Source organism: Crinia signifera, chromosome 1 (genome assembly GCF_055691185.1).
Source record: "Crinia signifera chromosome 1, ASM5569118v1, whole genome shotgun sequence".
NCBI lineage: Eukaryota > Metazoa > Chordata > Amphibia > Anura > Myobatrachidae > Crinia > Crinia signifera.
The window spans coordinates 75,825,843-75,850,724 of record NC_139217.1 but is presented as its reverse complement, the minus strand read 5'-3'; the positions used below and the strand labels follow the sequence as shown (position 1 = coordinate 75,850,724).

The window sequence follows — 24,882 nt, the reverse complement described above, 5'->3', positions numbered from 1 at the left end:
GGCGGATGTGAAGTCAGCAGCGGGATCCCTGAGGCAGATGGGAACTAGTAGTGACTACCCATCCGCCGCAAGGACCGTGCTGCCTCCCCAGCGCTACAGGACCATGCTGCCCGGATCCCTGTGCTGCCCAGGTACCAGGGGGGGGACTTGCCTCCATCCATCCAAACCTTTTGTTGTCCAGGGCTCCCACAGACCTTAATCCAGCCCTGCTATGTAACTTTAATTATATATATATTTTTTTTTCATGAAGTAGGATTTTTTTTAATTTGCATATTGGTCACCATTATACCATTTTTCTCTATAGTGTTGATAGAAACAGCCAGTGTCTTCAGCCATATTTTCTGATTGGTGAACATATATTGGGGAAAACTGAGGAACATAAATTGATTATAGATCAGGGGGGAGATTTATCAAAGTTTACAGAAAGATAAAGTACGGTACCAACCAATCAGCCCCTGTCATTTTTTCAAATACAGCCTGTTAAATGACAGACAGGAGCTGATTGGCTGGTATGTCTCATCTCACACCACATTATCTCTCTCCAAGCTTTGATAACCCCTCCCCCCAAGCTGATTGTAATGATCTTACATGATACATTATATTTAGCAGCTAAACTCACAGAAAAGCTATAATTACCTGTTTCCTAATTCAGATGACTTTATAATTAAGCTTACTGTACGTTGCCTTAATTGAAACTTCACGGCTAATTCACATGAGTTGCTGTGTAATTGTAGCTGAATTGGAGAGGGCGTGTGTGCATTTTATAAACCGCTGTGGTAAAATATACCTGTCACGTGGGTACGGTCATAGCAGTCCTTTATTTTGTGCCAATTCATTAATTACCCTATTGGTTTGCTAGGAATTAATGACATCACTAATTGATTTAAAAAAAAAAAAAAAAAAAAGATTAATTCCTTTGAATTCACGCAACATGGCTGCCTCCACTAAGCAACCGGGGCTCTTTACAGATTCCCCTCGCGATGATGGCTCTGGGGATGAAGAGGTTAATAAAGTTTGCCGGAACGCACTGTGCCGTGCTTATAAAACCCACAATTTATGCGCTGTTACAGACAGGACTGTTCCTAGAAGCATTGTAGCTGCACGCAGCCAGTATAAATCAGTGCAAAGCTCTTATCAAAACTGGAAGAAATCGGTATGCGAAGAATTTTTCATTCTCACAGATGTGAAATAACCATTTTACCTCAGGCTCTTGCGTGAGAGTAGCTAACGAAACCGAAGACTGTAAACATGTCTTCACCTGCGCGGGGACAGAAGACTGTAACAGAATTAGCATTGCACAATATATTTTGAGCTCTAATTCTCTCTGCTGTCGTCGTCCTGGTCTTTGTAATTTCTTGATCCATCCTGGAGTCATGCTTTAAATACCTGTATAAGTTGTCCCAACCCTTGACGGCACATTGAAATACATGATAAATCACACCAACTTCTTTACTACATTATACCACAAATATTTAAATTTATTCCAAGAACATTTTGCCATATTGTAGTTGGTTTGGGGCATTTTTTCACTATATACATGCTTTATTTTTCACCTGTGGAAGTTAAACGTTCTCCATTGCATACCATTCAACATGAGCCCTTCCACCGCTTACAGAATTCTCTACTCCTGTACAGGGCCGCCATCAGGGGGGGGTGCTGTGGGTACAACTGGCCTGGGCCCTGCCACTCTGATAGAGATGGGAGGGCCTGTCCAGTGCCGCATCCCGCTGCGCACCACCTATCATCCTCTTTTTAACAGCGGCGGGCCATGGGTCGTCTGGTGTCCGCTGCCAGTTGCGTCTCTAGGTGGGGGTGCGCCTAGTGTGTGTGGTTGTGTGTGTGTGTGTCTATATATATATATATATATATATATATATATATATATATATATATATATATAGGCTTGTAAGAACAACGGCGGCACTCGGAGACTAGTGAAAAGTAACTTTTATCAGCGCATCAAACTGTGCAAACAAAGACCGACGTTTCGGGGGTACAACCCCGTTTTCAAGGTGCAGAAACGGGGTACCCCCGAAACGTCGGTCTTTGTTTGCACAGTTTGATGCGCTGATAAAAGTTACTTTTCACTAGTCTCCGAGTGCCGCCGTTGTTCTTACAAGCCTGCATTTCCTGTATTGGAAGGCACCGGAGCAGGCTGTACAGCCGGGAGCGAGTGCCGGTCCGCCCACCCACGCTATATATATATATATATATATATATCATTCCAAGTGCCCGGCACTCCTATGGATGTCTTTTAGTATGACCCGGTGCCTTCCTTATAGCTTTAGTAAGCTCTTGTAGATGCTGGGATGGATGTAGGCGGCACTCTCGGATTTAGTGAAGCAAAGAAACATTTATTGTGGCTCCAATAGGAGCCACAATAAATGTTTCTTTGCTTCACTAAATCCGAGAGTGCCGCCTACATCCATCCCAGTATATATATATATATATATATATGACAGAAGGTTGTGGCCCCAATAATGCGCTTCAAAGAGCAGCACCTCTATCGTTCCTCGCTGTCAATAAAGGTACAGGTTGGATAGGATGGAAAGGGAGAAAGGATAGGGGTGCACTAAGTATACCACTCTGTGGTTTTACATACAATAAATCAAATAAAATTAATAAAAACAAGTCAACATTTATTGGAAGGTTAAATCCAGTTTTAATTTCACAGGTTTTTTGATTAGTGCCACATATAGTTCAGATCCGCTTCCCAACGCGTTTCTTCCCTTGGGACTTCATCAGCAGCGATGAACCAATCTATATAAGTGGTGAAATATGCCGTTACAAACACATAATGATAAAAGATATACATAATATATAAAATAAATATAATACAACATGTGCGGATAGAATATCCAATTACATAATAAAATATGCATATATCATATACAACATATATATTTGTGGAGGGTGCATATGATCCCAGAAAAAAAGTCCAGGCGGAGGACCTTCATAATCATGGGGAGGAAGGATAGAGGAAAAATGGAGATGAGAGGAAGAAGTTGCAAGGAGTTGGGTGGACGATACAAGGGTATTTACATACCAAAGAAAGTATGTGGAGATATCTCCTTTGTATACTGTGGCCGAAGTTCTCTAAAATGTTTGTTGGAGCTACCTAAGGCTGCAAAAAGAGGTTACAATATATGATGTGCGGTTATTACTCACTGCAATCAGTGACAAAATAGTGGTCATAAAGGTGCTATATCTATGGTGGTGTTACATACCAATTTAGAAGAGAAGAACTCTCTCAGGTTTTGTTCTTATATAGAGTAACAATGGGCCTTATTCTGATCGGTGCGGCCGGATCCGAATATGCGGCCAGGACCGTGCGTGCGAAACCCCGCCTTCCATACGGATCGCCAACTCCGTCCGTACGCGGTAAGAAGCTGGCCGAACGGACCGCACGTGTATTTTTCACGGAATACGCCTCCTCCATCTCAGGGAACCTCCCCCAACATTCGATGGTCGCAGACCATCGAATGCAGGGCGGAGTGCTCCACCAGCTCCCGCAACCTCAGACCACACGGACATTTCTCAGTGCAAAAGCAGGGATCTGGGCGGGCAGCTGACATCCGGCGATGTCATATGTCCGCCCCCTACACGTGCGTCACGGCCACATTACCATGCATACGCCCAGCGTTTGCATGGGAACGCCCATGAAACGCGGGGCGTATGCATATGGTAATGAGCCCAAATAGCCCTTTACGCCCCTCTCCACCCCCTGTTCGGCGTGTTCACATTTCATGCGGGATTTGGCCGTACGCCCCGCTCGCTCATGCGCAGAGACGCCTCTGCACATGCGCAGACACAAAACATCGGCGGGACGAACGCACGCGGATATTACCGCACCAACCAGAATAAGGGCCAATGTTCTTTAGTGTGTTAAATCCCGCCTTTAAAATAAATTAAATGTCAAGGGATTAAATGTACAGAATATTTTTTAACTAAGGGTAAAACCCTTAGTTACACGCACTAGACTTAGTTAGGCTTGCAGCTTGCCTCCATCTTGACCTTGACTTGGTGGTAATGGGTTGGCAGTTAGTGCCCACTAGACATTGAGTGGTTGGGATTGGGCTGGCAGCTTGCCTCCATCAGACGTTGATGCATAGATGGTGCCAACTATGATGGTTGGTAGTTGGCCCCATCTACACGTTATTGAAATATTTGGTAAAGATGACGTTGGTGTGCGTAGGACTGGTCTTTTTATTTCCTTTCTCTCATTTCAATGAATAATTGCAGCTGACTGTTTTTCGGGTTTATCTGACTCTTGGCCTTTATTGTAGATATCTGTTTCTGCTTTTCAACCGGGTGTAGAAATGTAGTCTGGCATCAGATGATACTAATGCCCCTTTCAGACCGCACTTTGGAAACGGTATATTGCCTTTTTTTACCGTTTTAAAACGGTAATCTGTGCGGTCTGAAAGGTGCAGATCCAATTAACCGGTTTGAAAATACCGTTTTTTCAAACCGGTTAAAATGCAGGGTCCTACCCGTTTCAGACCCGGTATTTTGGGATCAAAATCGGGTCTGAAACGGTATTTAGGACCCAGCCAATGAGTTGGGTCCTAAATTCAGCGCAGTGAATATTTAATGAGCGCTCATTAAATATTCATAGCACTGGAGCCGCCCGCCGCCGCCCCCCCCCCCCCCCCCGCGCGCGCGTTAACATTACCCGATCTCCCGGGGTAACATCCCCCGATCTCCCAGTGCAGTCTTCAGCCCCCCCTCCCCTCCGTGCAGCCGGTACCTGAGTTCGGTTGCAGATCCCGGCAGTAGTAAGGACCGATGCGCTTATAAAAAAAAAAAGTGACTTTCGGAAAATGTCTGCCCCATAGGAAAATCCATTTAAAAAAACTGTCTTTCGTATGGGGGCAGCCATTTTCCGAAAGTCACTTTTCTTATAAGCAGCAGGAGGCTGCTTATAAGAAAAGTGACTTTCGGAAAATGGCTACCCCCACACGAAAGACAGTTTTTTAAAATGGATTTTCCTATGGGGCAGACATTTTCCGAAAGTCACTTTTTTTTATAAGCGCATCGGTCCTTACAACTGCCGGGATCTGCAACCGAACTCAGGTACCGGCTGCACGGAGGGGAGGGGGGAGGGGGGGACTGCACGGAGGGGAGGGGATCGAGGCGGCGCTGAAGGCTGCACTGGCTTTGACCCTGTATTTGGAAAGTTTCCAAAAACGGGTCTGCCAGTGTCAAAAAATCGGCACTTAAACGGTAATATACCGTTTAAGAGGTGCGGTGTGAAAGGGGTTTTACCTGGCAGACCCGTTTTTGGAAACGTTTTCAAATACAAGGTCAAAGCCAGTTATGCGGTCTGAAAGCAGCATAACAGGGTTATACTATAAAACTGTGATCTCTTTCAGTGTATTTAAGGAGATAGAGAGTCCTTTCCCTGTACAGAAGGAAACATTATATACCAGTAATGAGGATTTTTGCTTTATTTTTATAGAACTGTTGCATTTTTTAATGGTCACTCAACATCAACATGTATGTGTGTGTGTAAAGGAGCCAGGTGCTAAAGGCAGTATCCAAAAGTGCCGGGAGTACTGTCCCAGGACCGCTGACTGAGATAGATCGTCATATAGTCTAGAAACAGCCAACAGGTGTAATCCTAGTTGTAAATGTCCTGTTTATCTGCCTATTTGCTTGATTTGTAAATAACTGGGTTCATGCCTGTATAAAGTGTTCTCAGTGATCATCTTCAGTTCCAGATAAAAATGTATACAGTATGTTGGAAAAGAGTAAAATCCTTCCCTGTTCTGGTTTCTATCACTTCACTACCATGTAATTTGTTTATTTAGAGTGGGCCTTTTTCTTCCTGTAATACTGATTATTAGAGCCTTGTTTATGTCTTCAATGAATTGTGTGAATGTAATACACTCTGCTGTTCCTGTTATAGAATGTTACTGCATGTATTGTACATCTTTCTTTCTATGTTCTGTACTGTAAGTGTACGATCTGCTCTGAATATTGCATACCTCTTCTTATATAGGATAAACATGATCAATGTTTTATGTGACTACTGTATACTTATCTTGGGGGTGGTAGAATGTGAATTGTTGGCCTACAATATAATATGCTCATTTGCTTGCTCAAAGCAGTTCAGGAGCGAAAAACGCTTATTATTTTCTCCTTGGTAATCTCTCTGCTGCCTGTATGGGGGAAAGATAACTTGTCCCTCTGGTAATCTTCACAAGTTCAGTAGCCCATGCAGGAAGTGCGAAATTGGCATACAGCTGATTTCCGCATGAGTGAATCCTCAACTTTTGGTCACAACCTGCATGGATGAAATCGCAGTCTGAGGGACATCGGAGGGTGTTGACAAGGGCATTTGGGAGACGCGATCCGGACAATGCAGTCGTGTCCAGATCACTTTCAGGGCAAATGCCTGACAAAAATTCAATTGTGATCGCACGGCGAGATTTTAGATGCTGGGCGGCTTTGCCCTGGGCTGGATGGCCCCCAGCAAGTGAGAGAAAGCCGTTATGTTTTTGCTAGAATTGCAATTGCTGCTGAATCAGGCCGTAGTGCAGTAACCTTGTGCTATGCCTTGGTTTCTGTACAAGCGCATTGCACAAAATCTTGCAAATCATATCCCCTGGTACCAGATTTGGGAATCAGGGATATGCAATTATAAATCTTGATTACCCGATCTGTTTATCCAACCCGAAAAAGTTTAGGATCGGCAAATCGGTTATTTTTAACATGAAGCATTTAAGCAATTTCTGCTGGATCATCGTCCCTCAATGGCTGCAGAATGCCAGCTCTGATCTGATCGGTGTAACTGCCATCTGATGTATAGGGCCCTTGTCTGTAGCTTTCATTTCAGGTGTTCCGTGCAAGGAAGTTTAGAGCTGTGAGATGATTGGTAATTAACTTGTGCTAGGAGAGCTCTGCTTTTCAAGGCTTTGCAAGTACCCCATTATGGGGACTATGCCACCATATGGGACTATGATGGCGGTGTCTACACAAGCTAAAGGCACAGCTGGAGACATTTTTATAAAAATTTAGATAGTCGACCTTTCAGTAGATTTTAGATAAGGGATTATCTCTGCTTGTTACATGTACTCCAATCAGAACAGTGGGAATCCACACTCTCTTTCTTAGATGAAAGTTAAGATGTATTATGAAGGACAGAACATCACATTGTATTGCCCAGCGTCCGTTTCAATCACTCCATGGTGAATTTCATCTGTGGCTGATCCATGAAGTGATTGAAATGGACATTGGCGGTACACTGTAATGTCCTGTTCTTCCCAATAAAGCCACACTATTGTCATCCAAATTAAGTAAATGTCGAATCTTCCTATTTGTACTATAAAAAATCTCTCTTGCCACCTTAGTGACATAAAAAATATTTAGATTTTATTACATGTGTATATCTGCTTATATCTTAGTGTGTGTGTGTGTGTGTGTGTCTATCGATTGATCTACATACATACATACATAGTGTATATGCACGTGTGTGTGTCTGTGTGTAAATAATTTATCACATGGCCACATATACACACTAGGGTTGATTTTTTGTTAGCAATAAATTAACTTAATGGTATATTGTTGGGAGGAAAGCAAAGCACTCAGAGGAATTTTACACACATGCGAAGAAACTAGACACGCCGCTATTATTATTATTATATTATAGGGTGCTATTCTGATTAAAATGGCCAGATAACGCGATCAATGGTCATTATCGCAGTATCCAATGAGCATCCATCTTTATTGGCCAATAAATGGCCCCCGCGCTCCAGCTGGTCCAGACAGATGCTTATCAGGGATTTTTTTTCACATGTCTCAGACATTTGAAACTTAATTGGTATTGGGGCTAAGGGATAACGGCATCAGGGCTAATAGGATAGGTAAAGCCGCACTGCATAGACCAGTGATGGCTAACCTTGACACTCCAGCTGTTGTTGAACTACACATCCCAGCATGCCCTACATCAATTTTAGCATGGCCAAATAGTAAAACTGATGAAGGGCATGCTGGGATGTGTAGTTCAACAACAGCTGGAGTGTCAATGTTAGCCATCACTGGCATAGACTATTCCACTCATAGAAGTTCTGGCATACATAGGATGAAACTGTCTGACATATTCGGCACAATTAGGCACAGACTTATTTTCTGCATCAATATACTGCTGTAGTGGCGCAAATAGCGTGTAACAAAAAAAAAACCATAATCATAGTCTTTTAGCCTAGGGCCCCATCTGGAAACGGTCATAATGGTGGCAGGGTTTATTGAATAGATGGATTTTCTCAAAGGGGACAGTGCAAACACATACACATAGACCCCCACAGGAAAGAAATACAAACTCATTGGATCCCACGGGAAAAAATACACACGTTGGCTCATGACAGGAAAAAAAATAATCATTGGTCCCAATAAGATAAAATCCCTCACAGGTGAAAGCAAACACATTGACCCCCCACAGGAAAAAACATGCATATTGGCCCCAACAGAAAAAAAATAAAACCCATTAGCTCCCTCATTAATTGTCCCAACCGCTCACAGAAGACTGATCTGTCAGGTGCTACAGGATGAATTGAATTAGACCCAATTGCCTTGTGAGCAGCATTCGTACTACGGGCCAGTGTCGTAGAGTCTAAGTTCTTCCACACTTTGTATTGAAGGTCTTTTGCAAACATTATCTTATTACAGTACAGTGAAATGGTCAATAACATTATTTTTTATAGTTAAACTATTGGGTTGTACAAAAAAAAATTTCAATGGTGAATGTAAATCTCTTCCAGGGAATAATGCTCCTATACTCACCACACAGTGCAGGCCAAGTGGGTTTACTTCAATGGCTTGGGTGCAGGGTGGCTCTGGTGCTACGGAACTGTGCATGCACCCTGTGGAGATGGGTGAGTGGCCTTTCTGATAGATGCAGGGAACACTTGGCGCGGTTCAGCAAGTGTGTACCTGGGAACAAGGGTGAACATGCAGATGATTGATTCAGATGATTGATCCAAATATTTGCCAATTTATTACCGATTCCGATTAGTGATCAGTAATTCTAAAAACGATTATTCAACATGTTGAACTTCAGTGATCAGTCTGGGCTGCAGATTACATAGTAACATAACATAGTAGTTGAGGTTGAAAAAAGACGTACGTCCATCAAGTTCAACCTTTTTTTACAGGTCTCACTAAATTATTTCCTAATAAATGTTTGTCCAACCTTATTTTATCATCAATAATTTTTATTAAGGGATAAAAGTGACAAATACAGAATCAATAATAAAAAATTTTTTGTTCTAAGGGAAGATGGGGGAGGGGTACAGAAAAAAAACAGGGAAAGGAACAGGGAACGTAAAAACAAAACACAAGGCATGCGTACAGGTGAACAATCCAAAAAAGTCAAAGGGAAAGTATAAACAAACATCGAAGCTAGACTTAGCCAAGCTAGACATCACATGGTGTGTGTTATAGACCTGGGCAGTTGAAACGAAGATGAGTCCAACCTTATTTTAAATGTATTTAATGCCTCTGCCCACACTACCTTCTCCGGAATGGAGGAGGCAGTGTATGGTAACAATCAGTTGATCTGCACACAGTTTGTAGTAAATGATGATCCTAATGGGGCCTTCAAAAGGGGCAATTTGGGGGCATTACCTAAGCGATCTTACTAGATCGCATAGAAAATGCCCTTACGTCGCTCGCGCCGGGCCCCGTGTGTGGGGGCCCGGCGAATAATATCCAGCGTGCTGGATAAATCTATATTTGCCCAAGTCATGGCTAGTGTTCTTATTGGAGAACACTGGCCCTGACAAATCACTCAGTGGCACATCGCTATGCGTCGCTGTGTGCTGAGTGATCTGCTAAGCGTTCTGAACGATCTAGCATTGCTCGGATCGCTCTAGCACATCTCCCCGTGTGTAGTCCCCATACCAAGACCGGCAGATCTGTATTTGCGGAAAATGACTGATTTATGGGTCTCTTTAATAACTTGCTATTTAGCTGGCTGCTGTTTTTATTGCAACATGTCCCAACTTATTACCTTTCTACACCGTAAATGTTATGTTAGTTTCCTTTTATGACCCTAGTTGCGTGCTGATAAGGGTACGTTCAATTCCAGCTCTACCGTAAGTCAGAACTGCTCCCTGGCGTGAGATTTACCCGAGCATGTCTATCTACTGTTGTTGCGCATAGTTTCTTGTTTGCAGCATTAAAGTTCTTCCCTTGGTCACTGTGCCAGGCTCGCTCGTTATGATAGATTATAACGAAGGGGAGGGAACTAGGTGATGAGAAGAGCACTCTCTCTAATTGAAAACATCCACTAAATCAATTCTATCCTGTGCTGCAATGCACCTTCAGCGAGGGGAAGGTTAGAAGATCCGAGAACAATCTTATATTTTATTTCAATCGTTGACCCGTGAGATGTATTTCACGTTTAATGACGTTCTCTCTATATAACATAAGGAATAATCAGCCGAGTGCATTCAATGTTGCTACTATGAGGCACAATTCACCTTTATTTCTGCCCGTATACATATTTATAAGTTGGGTCTGCGCGTTATTAGCATAGCGCCACTAAATCCCGCGTCCATCTGGAAGCGGAGATGTTAATGTACGGCACTGCTGTTTTAAGGCGATTGATGAACTCTTAACTTGCAGCTTTGAATTTATCCTTCCCAAAGCTGACGTCCTGCACAGAATCAGTCTGAAAATACATCACTGTCTCTGGGAAATCAATTGAGTAGTGATGTGTTTGCACACAGGGCTATAATTTCTTCATTGCTCTTGTTAGATGGCGTCTGGCTTGTGCAGGCAGACCTCCTCCCTGAGATCAACATGTGGTGTCTGTATAGACTCCTGATTACCGGAGAAGGTAACAAGCTCCCCTTCATTTGCATCTTTCGTATCCTTCTCTCCGAAATCAGTCAATTTTCCGAGACTCATTAGGAAGCTGGACATCCTCGTCCTCACAGCCATGCTCTTATGAGTCTTTGTTTTGGAATATACTTTATGGATGGAAAGACTAAAACTCCTCAGAGCTTCTCGACCGGTAGCTAGCAAAGGATGCTGATAGCAGGACAGCTAGGATTTCACCAGGGACATGATGCTAGTAAGTAAGAGGTTCCCACCATGGCTTACCTGTTGCTCCTGTAATTGTCTGTGTATTGCACTTACCTACTTGGGGGGATGTAATGCAAAGGTAGACTGTATGTGATATTAGGCAGCCCAAGGTTGCTGTTTGGCAACGAGGGAACCAATGTTAGTGTATTAACAGTTTATTAATGCCTTGTGCATGTTTTCCTAATGATTTAGCTTTATTCTAATGGGCTTGTGCCATTTATTGTCTTTAATACATTCAACTCCAGGCCTATACATGTATAAAAGTGTTTTACATGTAGCATTGTTTGCATGAATAACTATGCCATAATCTGTCATTTACTCATGTGAAAATATTCACTTTATTGCCCCTAATGTCTTCCTCTCAGAGGTAGATTTAACTAAAGCTTTTAAAAATGAAAAGGGCCAAAGTGTGTATGTAGCCTGATGTATTTCGAGGCTATCTCTGATACTGCAGAAGATGTTGGTCCTTTGCTCTTGTTGTACTGTTGTGCTTTATAGCTTCTGATTAAGGGGCAGATGTATTAAACCTGGCGAAGAGATAAACTGGAGATAAAGTGGAGAAAAAGTGGTAGGAGATAACGCACCAGCCAATCAACTTCCAACTGTCATATTTCAAACACTGCTGATTGGCTGGTGCGTTAACACCTTCCACTTTTTCTCCACTTTATCTCCAGTTTATCTTTTCGCCAGGCTTAATACATCTGCCCCCTTGTTCTGTCATGTCCATTCTTTTACAATAAAGTTTTCTTCCCATGGAAACTCGGAGACACCGTGACCCATGTGGTTGCTTAGTGATCCACGAGGGTGCTGTATGTTTTACACGTAGTATTAATTGTTACAGTACATCATTCATAGTGTAAATAAAAACAGAAATCATGCAGTCCGTACTTGCTATAGTAAGGTTTGGGGGGTTTCAAATATTGCTCCAAATATATCAAATTCCAACAATAAAATTGTTCAATTTCTGTTGTTTTAATGAAGCACATATTCTAAACGGGTATAGGGTTGACAGTCAATAGGTTGACATGGTTATTAGATCAGCACAAGCATTAGGACGACATGGAAAATGTCGACATCGGGTTTCATGTTTTTTGGGTTTCAATGTTGAATTAAGTTGTCATGGACAACTTAGTTGTACCGAGCCATGCTTCGGCCTTGCTATGCTGATCACATTATTATATTCTCACACTGTGCCCACTTAGATAGCAAAGTATGAAAAATCACCTATTTTTGTGAAAAAAATAAAAAATGCATGTCGACATTTTTTATGTCGATCGAATGACCATGTTTACATAATGCATATTGGTTTGTTGCATGTACTTACCTAGTGACTTTCGGCCCTATGGCCCACCCCCAATTAGAACATGTGCTTGTAGACGTAATGGCCGCACCCCGCTCTAATCATGCATACGGTGGCACTGCTTTGTGTACAGATGCTAAGTAGTTAAGGTATTAAGCGTTATACTGTAAATCATTTTCAGTTTTAATCTGCTGGAGTGCACAAAATGCAGCGCTGTCTTTTAGTCGTCTGAAGAAGCCTTGTTCTTGGCTTGGCTTCAGCTATTGATTGGCATATATCATAATAAACTAAGCTTCAAGTTTGGTGCATGTTAGATTTATTTATTCTTTATTATTACTAGCCAATATTTATATCAAAGCAATAATTTAAATAACACCGATATTATCCTAAAAATGAAAACTGATTCAAAAGTCTGCAGAGGGCCATGAAAGCCTAAACAAAATAGATTTTTCTTTTATTTTTCATTGAACTTATTTTACTTGTCTGTTTACAACCTTGACTAGAACATTCCTGGGGACTCAGGGTATCACAGTCCCATTGTGACCTCTGGGAGGCGCTAGGAGCAAGATCTTACAGGCTGGAGGTGGCTGATGCTAAACACTGCTGCAGGCTTGCCCTGGAGTCTACAAGTGGTTGTGCAGGGAATTTCCCATATTTCATGGAGCTCTTATGGGGCATCAAAGTACTTTTTGTGTCCCGTCCACTTCCTCAGTGAAGATTACTGAGGATGACCAGGAAGTGCACCAATACAGCTCGGCCACCTAGTGGATTATACTGCAAATTGCATAACGGGAGGTATGGCCACACCCTCTGTATTTGCAACTTGCAGCTCCACTCTCCAGGATATTGGCAGCTGTTAACAGATCATATATCCTGACATTGGGTCATATTCAGACCTGTTAGCAAGACTGCAATTTCTGCAGATGGACAAAACCATGCTGCACTGCAGGTGGGCAGTTGTAACCTCTGCTAAAAAGTTAGATTTGGTGGGATACGTTCAAACTGAAATCTAAATTGCAGTGTAAGAATAAAGCAGCCGGTATTTACCCTGCACAGATCAAAATATTTAGCCCAACTCTAACTCTCCCTGCACATGTTACATCTGCCCCACCTGCAGTGCATCATGGTTTTGTCCATCTGCAACAATTGCAGCCCTGCTAAGAGGTCTGAATCAGGCCCATTGTGTCCATCGAGAAATGGTGGAACAGATCCTTTAAATCAGCACTATGCCCTCTAGATCCAGAAAGTTAGTCCCATTTGTTTAACTGAAATGAAACTCTTTTTACAGTTTGTTTTTACATGTAATTCTCACTTATAGCTCACACCCCATATATTTCAGTAGTACTACATGTACTGTACTACATCCATCATGTAACCTGCAAAGCACTAGTTACTGTTTTTATTTGTAAACATTTATTTTATTCATCAGAACAAAACTGTACCTACTACTAGGACATATCAATTGGGATTCAGTTATATTGATTGATGTTTGGTGAAAGCAGTGGCAGACTGGGACCTGTCCACCAAGGGAAATAAGTGGTTTGGGCTCATACATAAGGGTGTTGCCAAGCCATCAGAGAGGTTAAAGGACATAGCTTGCAGACAATATAGATAATACAGAGCATGGTCTGTGCATCCATGTTCCAGATGTACCATGTTTCTGAGTGTTTTGAGTGCATTGTATGGAACCTGACATTAAGGGAGGAGGTGGGTGCCACTTTCCCTTGTACTCTTGTGGGTGAGCCTGATGCTGGGCAGCAGCCATTACTTTCAACGAAGTATGTAATGGCTAGTATGGCAAGGCAGTTTTGATTGGTTGAGTAGCATAGTAGCCTTTTCTGTGGGATGCGGCTGATGCACTATGTAGAAGCCAGGCTGTATCCTTGCTGTGCCAGACTTGAGCCACATCCCACTCTGCCGTTGCCTTAAGCCCCGCCTCCCAGTAATGTCAGCCAGCAATTAATATGTTGGCAGGGAGTTGGGACATTGGTGGCAGACAGACCCCTCCGGCCAGACAAGTAGGGAGCCACCACTGGAGCTGAGATCACAGGTTTGTGATGTAAAGATAATAAATATAAAATATGTATATTTATTTGTAGAAGAAGAAAGCTTCCATCCCCCATGCCCCATAGAAAATAATCAAAAAAAGGAACATTCCGTCATTTCATTTTTGGGAAAGAAAGTGTTATTCTCAAGTTATTATGCTGGGAATCTTGACTCCATTCTAGCAGGGATATCTCCTGGTTAAAATTTGGATAATGGAAAAAAATGCAATTCATGTCTTTCAACCCTTTCCAGCACAGATGAGTGGGGCTTATTGTTGGCTGTGTAATAGAGGGCAATTTTATGACCGAGTTTTTTTCTCAGTCTCCAGTCCATTGTCCATTTCTGTGTGGGCCGAGTCCAGCCCTGAGAAGCATAAAGGCTTGGTAATAGCACAATAGAAGAGGTGGTTGCAAACAAACCTTGAGCTTCCTTTTCATTCTTTTGGGAAGTGTCAACTCTTTGTGTAATTTATGTTCTAAATCATTTCCGATTAGTTGCTCTGGTTATAGCACATGGAAATTATCTGTGCATTGTTTTTCATAAAAGTTGCATTGTGTCTCAAGCTGGGTACACACTGGGCTGACGGGGGTTTGTTCCAAGATCAGAACAAATCCATTGCTCCAGTGTGTATCCTGCGTAAACGAAGTTCAAGTATGATGACCTCTTAAACAAGGGTGTGGTTATCGGGGTTCGACAGTGGGGATCCTGACAGTCATTATCCCGACATCGGGATCCCGACTGGCCGGACCCAGACAGCATGGCGAGCGCAACAAAGCTTCTTGGGGCACGGTGGCTCGCTATGCGAGCCACCTATTCTATTCTCCCTCTATGGGGGTCCTGGACTCCCACAAGGGAAAATAGCCGACGGCCATCGGAAACCCGGCTGTCGGTGTTTTTACAGTCGGGATCCCGACATCGAGTGAATGCCTGTCGGGATCCCGTCTGGCACCCTTAAACAACGAGTATATCCATGCTATGGCATTACAGTAGACTTTGCACTGATGTTTCTTGTTGCTCTTGTACTTCATAGTACTCAACCTATCATATCTCCTCCCCCTCTTCCCCATAAACAGGATATCTCTCCCACTTTTTTACAGAAATAAAAAAAACACCTTGCCAAATCTACAGCCCCAAATCCTGGTAATCCAAATAATTTAGCGTTGATCATTTGACCAAAATCTTGGCCCTTCCCCTTGGCATACTGTTCTTTCTTTTTTATTTCAACAGTAGATGCATTAAAATGCTTTATTTGCACTTAAAACCCTGTTTTCAATTGTCGTTATGCAGCTTTGCTGATCCGAACACAGAAAAACAATCCGGTTTCATGAGAGCCGATTGCTACCATTTTGTTCCTTTTGTCTACTGTAATTAAATATCAGATTTTTCCTGTAGTAGGCAGTCCTGCAGAGAGCTAATCATGTCCTTTCCTTCCCACGGGAGCCACTTTGCACATTATGAAATCAACTGTTAGACTCTGAGTAATATCAAGACTCCATTAATAAGGAGCATTTCTAAATGACTTCATATTTTAACCGTCTGCTTTAATAGAGGGAGGAAAAGATGTTATTGCCAGCTGTAAAGCACAACTACCTCCAACCACGGAAAATACCGCTCTTCTAAATATTTTTATTTTTGTGTTTTACATTTACCCAATTCTATTTATTTCCAAAATGTTGCTATAAACTGGTTCTGCTCACTGTGTCTGTCCTTGTACCGACATTGCTTTGACCTTGGTGGGTTATAAGGGCCTGATTCATGGTTGTAATTAAGGCAAAAAGAAAACAAAAACTACTTTTGTGTCTGAAACAAACCATGTTGATATGCAGGAGCAGCATATGCATTCTTATTGTTTCTGTGCATGGTAAATACTGGCTGCTTTTGCAGGTAGCGCACAAATGTTGGACTGCTTTATTTTTACACTGCAATTAAGATTTCCTCTACCTCCCCCATGGCAGCCCTCACTCATGGGTTTCTCCCTTCTGGGTAGTGCATTTGGAAAGGAAAGAAAGACACCAGTCCCAGCCCCCATAAAAGGGCTCCTCCTCCTTCCTCCTGTGTCTTTTTTTCCTTTCCGGGTAAGTGCAGGTGTAGGAGGTGGACACTGGCTACCTGAGAAAGGCTTCCTGGAGGTCTCTGCGGCGGTTCTTACCCCCTGCAGATGACCAGGTCTCCCTGTTCGTTTGAGAGACAGATTTCATGGCCGCATGCGGTCCCCCCCGGGGGCAGCTACAGGCGGTGGCGTCCGCAGGAGTGACGCGTGGGGCGGCGCGGGATAGCATTGCCGCGTCACTGCCTGGCCCGTGTGCTGAGCACAGAGCGGGCGGACGTCGGCGGCAGCGCGTGGCAGCGTGCGCGGCGCCGGCGAGTGACGCGTTTCCGCTGCGAGCGGAGGCGTACATTAGCCGGTGCCTGCAGCAGGACAAGGAGTCAGCGCGGGTGTCGCCACAGGATCTGAGGTCTCACAACTACCGGGTAAGGCGCCGGTGGCGCACGCTGCTACACAGTCTTTTTTCCTCAAGTATAGCGGACAGATGTCTTAATGTCTGGGAGCTTACTATTTCATTTTCTCCCTGTTAAATTGTCAGAGGGTTATTTCAGTGACTGTGCGCTGCTGCCATGGAGGAAGAGCGCAATATAAGGAAGTCAGGGTAAGCTATCAAGTGCTGTGTGTGTCCACCTATATTAGAGTTAGTTTGGCTAGCTACTTAGTGAGTTGTTTCTGGGTTTTTTAGGTCAGAGACCAGCAAGGATAAAGAAAGTAGATCTAAGCATAAGAAGCCACATTTGGATAAATGTGCAGCATGTGAAAAGGGGTTACCTCAAAAGCATGTCGGCATACTGTGTGACGGTTGTAAAACCCCCCAACTGCAGCCAGCTCAAATGGCAGGCTTGGTAGAGATGTTAACTGCTGCATTAGCTGAGAAGTTTGTGGCTAAAGCAGATGTGGAGAAAAAGTCATCCAAAAGAAAGCATATTATTGCTAGTGAGGACTCTGATGATTCAGTCCGGCAATCTACCAGTGCAGCTATGCCAGATTTTGATCTGGATCAAGGGGATGAGGAGCCTAGCCAGGATAAAGTGGAGGCTGAGGTTAACCCCGATATGATCGATAATCTGCTAAACTTGATATATAAATCATTAAATATCGATGATCCGCAAGAGGATCTCAGTCTACAGGAAATGCTGTTTAAAGACAAAAAGCGCAAAGGGAAAGTGTTTCCCCTGTCCAATACCCTGAAAGAAGTGATTTCAGAGGAGTGGAAACACCCAGATAGACGAGTGGTGACATCAAGCAGAGTCAGCAAGATGTACCCATTTGATAAACAACAGGTGGCCTCTTGGGAGGTACCACCGAAAGTGGACGCAGCAGTGGCGAGGTTGTCCAGAAAAACCACATTGCCTCTTGAAGAGGCCAATATTTTCAAAGACCCAATGGAAAGAAAGATTGAGTTGGGTCTTAGGAAACAACAGTTGGTGGCAGGCACCGCTTTAAAGCCAGCAGCGGCTATGGCCGTGACATCCAGAGTGCTGAGAGGATGGTGCCAGCAACTTGAAAGTGACATGCTGGATGGCCTCAAGAGATCTGAGTTGCTCAGAATGGTGCAGGATGTACAACTTGCGGTTGAATTCCTATGCGAAGCATCATTAGATTCTGTGCGCCTGGCGGCAAGGGCCGGAGCTACAGCGGCTGCCACTAGAAGAGCCCTCTGGCTAAAGCCCTGGGCGGCGGACGTACAGTCTAAGAATAGACTATTATCAATGCCTTTTCAAGGGGACTATCTTTTTGGAAAACAATTAGATGATTTAGTGTCCAAAATTTCAGGGGGAAAATCAGTGTGGTTACCCCAAGACAAGGCGGCTAAGAAGACACCGCCACCGAGGTTCAATAGATATCAGCAGGAGTTCAGAGAGTCACGGGCTTATAGGCCAGGAAGGCCGTACAGAAGGGGATCTTGGGTTTCCAGGGCCAATTTTCGAGGCCAAGGGAACAAAGAGAGCAGGTTCACCTCCAAAAAAGACCCCCAATGACGCCAACCCACAAAAAGTGGGAGCCAGGTTGCTGAAGTTCCAAAGCGCCTGGCAGGAATCCACATCGGACGAGTGGGTTCTAGAGGTAGTCCGTTCAGGCTACAAGATAGACTTTTTAAGGAAACCAGGCGACTTCCTGGTTCAGTCTCCCATTCCAGAGGATTTGGAAGAGAGGAGAGCGCTGTTATCCAGCTTGATGGAAATGCTGGACCAAGAGGTAGTCAGCGTAGTGGCAAAACTGCAACAGTTTCAGGGATGGTTCTCCCGATTCTTTGTGGTGAGGAAGGCCACAGGAGGATTTCGGACAATTCTAGATTTACGCAGACTGAACAAATTCATAAGAATAAAGTCGTTCAGGATGGAATCAATAAAATCAGTTATGCTGGATCTCAATCAAAACGACTTCATGTCCTCAATAGACCTCAAGGACGCTTATCTTCACGTCCCGATCTTCGAAGGGCATCGGAAGTTTCTGAGGTTTAGGGTACAAGGGGTCACCTATCAGTTCAATGCGCTTCCCTTCGGACTGGCAACGTCGCCCAGAACGTTTACCAAAGTGTTGGTGGTCATAATAGCGTGGCTAAGAAGAAAGGGGATAAGGTTGTACCCTTATCTGGACGACATCCTGATTGTGGCAGAATCAGAGGACCTTCTGATACAACACACGGCGGAAGTGGTAAACTGCCTAAAATACCATGGGTGGCTCATAAACGAGAAAAAAAGTAATCTCGCCCCGACTCAGAAAATTCAGTATTTGGGAGTAATCTTAAATACTCGAGACATGAAGGTATCTCTGACAGAAGTCAGGAGAAACAAGCTATTGAAAAAAGTAGATTGGATGAGAAAGAGGTCAGTGGTCTCATCGCGGGACTGCATGGAGACCTTGGGGCTCATGTCAGCAGCCCTAGAAACAATACCATGGTCCCGGTTTCACATGCGAAAGCTACAGGCGTGCTTCCTGTTACAATGGGACAAAGACAGCAAGGAGTTGAGCCAGCGGATAACACTGTCAAAGGCCGCCAAGAAAGATTTGGATTGGTGGTCCGATACAGAACGTCTAGTACAAGGAAGAAGCTTCGCCACCAGAGAGCAGGTGGTGATCACGACAGACGCCAGCCAGTATGGCTGGGGGGCAACCTGTGCCGGCCAGATAGCTCAAGGCCACTGGTCGAGAGAATGGCAAGCATCCCACTCCAACCTAAGCGAGATGGAGGCGGTGTATCGGGCATGCGCTCACTTTCAGGATCAAGCGCAGGACAGAGAGCTGGTTGTAAGATCGGACAATCAGGCGGTGGTGTCCTATATAAATCACCAAGGGGGCACGAAAAGCAGGGCACTATTAGAACAGCTCTCCAAAATCGTCGAGTGGGCAGAAACCAGGGTGGTAGGCATCTCGGCAGTATTTCTTGCAGGCAAGGACAATGTGATAGCAGACCGGCTGAGCAGAGAGAAATGCTTGCCAGGCGAGTGGGCCCTCAACAGCACAATCTTCGACAGTTTAGTGAGAAAGTGGGGCAGGCCACAAGTAGATTTGATGGCAACAAAAGTGAACAGGAAAGTACCAGTCTACTTTTCAAGATTCCGGGAGCCCCAGGCCGCTCAAGTCGACGCCCTGACGGCAGTCTGGGACATGGACACGGCATATGTCTTTCCTCCAATACCGGTAATCCCAAGACTGCTAAAGAAAATTCAAAGGGAGAATGTACAAGTCATAACGATTCTTCCTTACTGGCCCAGGAGACCATGGTTCAGCACGGTGTGCAGACTGGCAGTAGACGGCCCATGGAAATTGCCAGCAATTCCAGACTTGCTATCGCAGGGACAAGTAACGAGGGCACAACCCCCGTCTTGGAACCTGACTGCCTGGTTACTGAGACCAAGGCATTAGAGGCAAAAGGATTTGACAAGGAGGTTATCAGGACGCTACTTCAAGCCAGAAAAAGTTCCACAATGAAGACATACTATCGAATGTGGAAGAGGTACATGTACTGGGCAAGAAACGAGCAGAAAGACCCAAAATTAGTGGCGACAATATTGAGCTTCCTACAGAAAGGCCTACAGATGGGCCTCTCAGCTAGTACCCTGAAGGTGCAAATATCAGCACTAGCCTCTATGCTAGACTGGGACGTGGCAAATAACAGAGATGTGCGCCGGTTCATGCAAGCGGTGAAAAGACTGAAACTAAGGGTCAGAAATCCGTTGCCACCGTGGGATTTAAACCTGGTACTGGGTGTTCTCATGGAGGACCCTTTCGAACCAATACATGAAATACCACTCAAATTGCTATCTTGGAAAGTGCTATTTCTGGTGGCCATAACTTCAGCCCGCAGGGTCTCAGAGTTGCAGGCACTATGGATAGATGAACCTTATCTCAATTTCTATGAAGATAAAGTAACTCTAAGAACAAATCCACAGTTTGTGCCGAAAGTCGCATCAGAATTCCATGTAAATCAGGAAATTGTGCTCCCATCCTTTTGTTCCAACCCGTCAAACAGCAAGGAGGAGCGTCTTCATATGTTGGACGTTGTCAGGGCCCTGACAGTGTACAAACAGAGGTCAGCAGAAGTGCGACAAGCAAGAAATCTGTTTATACTGATGGAAGGGCACAGAAAAAGTCTGGCGGCGTCCAAACAAACGCTGTCAAGGTGGATCAGGGAATGCATCTTAAAAGCGTATCAAATAAGAGGCGCGGTACCGCCTAAAGGACTTAAAGCTCACTCCACAAGGTCGGTCGCCTCATCCTGGGCGGAGAAAGAATCCGCTTCAGTTTTAGAACTATGCAAAGCGGCAGGGTGGTCGTCGGTGCATACCTTCACAAGGCATTACAGAGTCGATGTGATGTCATCATCAGATGCCAAGTTTGGGAGAAGAATCCTGAGCGCGGCAGTCTTGTGAAGAAGTAGAAGAAAAATTATTATTATTTGATTATTATAGCCGAAGTAGGCTCATGTTTCAGTTACGTGAGTATTAACCCCCCCTGTGTTGGCATACTGCTTGGGTATGACCCATGAGTGAGGGCTGCCATGGGGGAGGTAGAGGAAACACCAAGTTATTACCTGGTAATGGGTTTTCCTCTACTCCACCGTGGCAGCATATATTCCCGACCCTCACTGGTTGTTATTTATGTGGTGTGTACTAACCTGTTATGTTTTTTAGCTGGAGAATTTAAAGACACAGGAGGAAGGAGGAGGAGCCCTTTTATGGGGGCTGGGACTGGTGTCTTTCTTTCCTTTCCAAATGCACTACCCAGAAGGGAGAAACCCATGAGTGAGGGCTGCCATGGTGGAGTAGAGGAAAACCCATTACCAGGTAATAACTTGGTGTTTCAGTTTGAACACACCCCTCCCAAATCTAAAGGCCCGTACACTGGGCGATTTTGAACCTGAAGCAGCTCAGTTTTGCCGTTTCAGCTCAAAAGCCGCCCAGAGTGTACAGGGTAGTGATGAGCGGTGATAACTTGCTCCTACGTCATTGCTGGCCGCCGCTCATCTGCTGGAGTTACCAGATCTGTCTAGATCGCTTATAAATCAAACACAAGTTGCTCATTTTGTACAACCAATAGCGATGGCGATGCACGATCCCACACGTCACCATCGCTGGAACATAATCTAGATAGATTGCCTAGCATGTGCATAAAGACCAGTGGTCAGCACGCATTGCTATATGTGTATGGGTTATCTAGCCACCCGGAAGTCACCTACCCTAGATCGCTCAGCACGGATCACTGAGCGCAAGTTGCCTGTGTGTATAAATATGGGGCACCACATCTGCCCCAACTGCAGCGTAACATTGTACTTACAAACATGAATTAGGCCATAAATGCAATAACGGTTATAGCAAAACAGAAACAAACTGAAAACCATAAAACTGATATGGATTATTCTTAATCATACTGTAAACAAGTTTGATGTCTTTGTACCTGTAAAATCCGATCAAATATGTAACCAATTTAATTTACCCAAGCAATTTTTCTGATATCTGTTTTCACTCGCGATCCTGTTGTTGGGAATAAAGTACTAATAATTTACTTGATAAGGTTACTATTATTTAGCGTATTTTTTCAGTACATTGCATACCTTACAATTAGAAGGGTATTCTGGTGGCTTTGCAGCCCGACCAATGGTGCATTTCTGCGCATGTGCATGCGCGTGTTGCGTGCGACCTCTGCAAATAGATTGTTCACTGGGTGCACGCAAACAACCTTGCGGGTGGAGAGGGGCGTGGGGCTGACTCATTACCATATGGGAATGCCCAGCGTTTCATGGGTGTTCCCATGAGAATGCTGGGCTTTCTCATGCTAGTAAGGCATGACGGACAGGCAGGGGGCGGGCAGCTGACATCACTGAATGGCAGCTGCCCGTCTACTCCCCCCCGAGCAGACAGGCTTCTGTAAGGTTGTTCTGAGGCAACCTTACATATGCGTGAGCCACCAGGCTGCGAATGGATGCTACAGTGTGCGTGCAAAGGTGCCTTGCGAATGGGTGGCGGCCAGCCACCATTCCCAAGGCGGGGTTTGGAGGACTCACAAGGGTGCAATTTCGCAGCCTTGTGAATCAACCAAAATAACCTCCTGTGTCTTGGATATTTAAATGATTTGGTTATTGTGTGTTATGAGCTGGTAATTTACATAGAAGCACCTGTGCCTATTTTGTTTGTCGTTCTGGTGAAATTGTCCGGTCTAGTCTATACAGTAATCTGGTTGCCTGGTAATCCTGTTGGTGAATGATCGCAACTGCCATGGCCATCTGTATATCTGCCCTACCTAACAAATATATGCAGGCTGGCTCTCCCAAATCCACATTTCCAAAATACGGAAATCCCTAGGCTATGACTGTGATAGTGACGTCTTTGCTTTCCTGATGGTTCAAACTACCACAGTTGTATGAGTATTTTGAAGAAGTTGAGTTCTAAATATTCTCAGTCCCTCCTGGATAAGTTGCTGCCCTCAAGGTAAAATGGGAGATTGATGTTAATGCCCCGTCTAATGTGGATTGGGAACAGTTTATTGGCTGCGCTATTGATGCCACTGCTTGCCTTTCCTTCCAACTAATTATTATATCTTATATAATATATCTCTCCCTTTATATGCCATGGATCACTGAGCTGACTGTGATCATCCCAAGGGCAGTTCCACTGATAGTGTCTTCTGGCTACGGAAGTGTCCAGGCATCCGTCATTTTTGAAGGAGTGTCAGAGATACTTCTACTGTTCTCCTCTCTACATTCAAGGGTAGTGCACTTAAAGAGGCTTTTTTCATAAGGCTGTATACAGATATGTACCTGACTACACGGGTTAAAGGTGTAACCGCTTCAACATGCCGGATTCCCTTTCCCTACGTAATGTATGTGGCAGGCTCTTGTTAATATAACTGCGGACAACGAAAGGTACTTACCTACCTCTTGGAATGCTGATCATAAGTATCATAAGATTTGGGATCGTTGTTGTTATGCCCCATACACACGGGGCGACGGAGTTAAGCACAGATTGCTCAGAACAGAGCGATGCACCAGCGATGTGTTCTGAATGATCTGTCACAGCCACAACTTTCAATTGAAAGAACACCAGCAATGACAAGATTTATACTGTATAAATTTAGTCAGGCGATGGCAAAGCACGGAACCTCACATCGCCGTGGGCCAAACATCGCCCCGTGTGTATGCCCCATTAGTCTTGGTGTGGCCTCGGCTTGGTTGGGGATAGTGGTGTTATATTAGTATGGTGTTTATTTATTGTTTATAGTCTGTTGGGCTGAGCCTGCACGCAATGGAATTAGTTGTTATATTAATACATAATATTGGCTCAATATCACATAGTTTTGTAATATCTTTGACCCTTTTCCATTTTCATTTATACGCCTTGCAGTGACTTGATTGTAATTTGTATAATATGCTGATTTATACAACTTTGATATCCTTATATCTAATTTGTTATTTACTATTTTACTCTGTTACAGGTATATTTTATATTATATATATATTATATTTTACTACCAATAAAATGACTTAATTAAAAGGTAGCCCCATCTGGCAGTACACGCCCTATCGCAGCTGATATATGGATATTTTGCCTGTTCCTTCACATGGAGGGAACAGGGAAATGACTCCTCCCCAGGGGCGGAACTCTGATATCTTGGCCAATACGCTATGAGAGATGTCACAGTGGGTGTCCTCCATATCTGCAGGTTGCTGGCCTGCCAGATAAAATGCTTGTTGGTCTGTTAGGCATTGAATCTGCACATGTATGCCCATCATAAGTTTTATTATAATCTGATTTAAGTGAATTTCTATGTATATTTCCTATAATGCCATTAGTCATGATTGACAACATTATACTATTGAATTGATCTTTACTGTGAGGCGCCATGGTCTATTCCCTTGATCACCATTTTGTGACCTTGGCAGAGATCTAACCTTGGC

At 44.0% G+C, this 24,882-nt stretch overlaps 1 protein-coding gene across 7 annotated transcripts in view; it reads left to right on the top strand.

Moving 5' to 3' along the window:
- The window catches only part of APBB2 (amyloid beta precursor protein binding family B member 2), a 290,968-nt gene that overhangs the window by 129,804 nt on the left and 136,282 nt on the right, over positions 1-24,882 (top strand). The window lies entirely within an intron of this gene.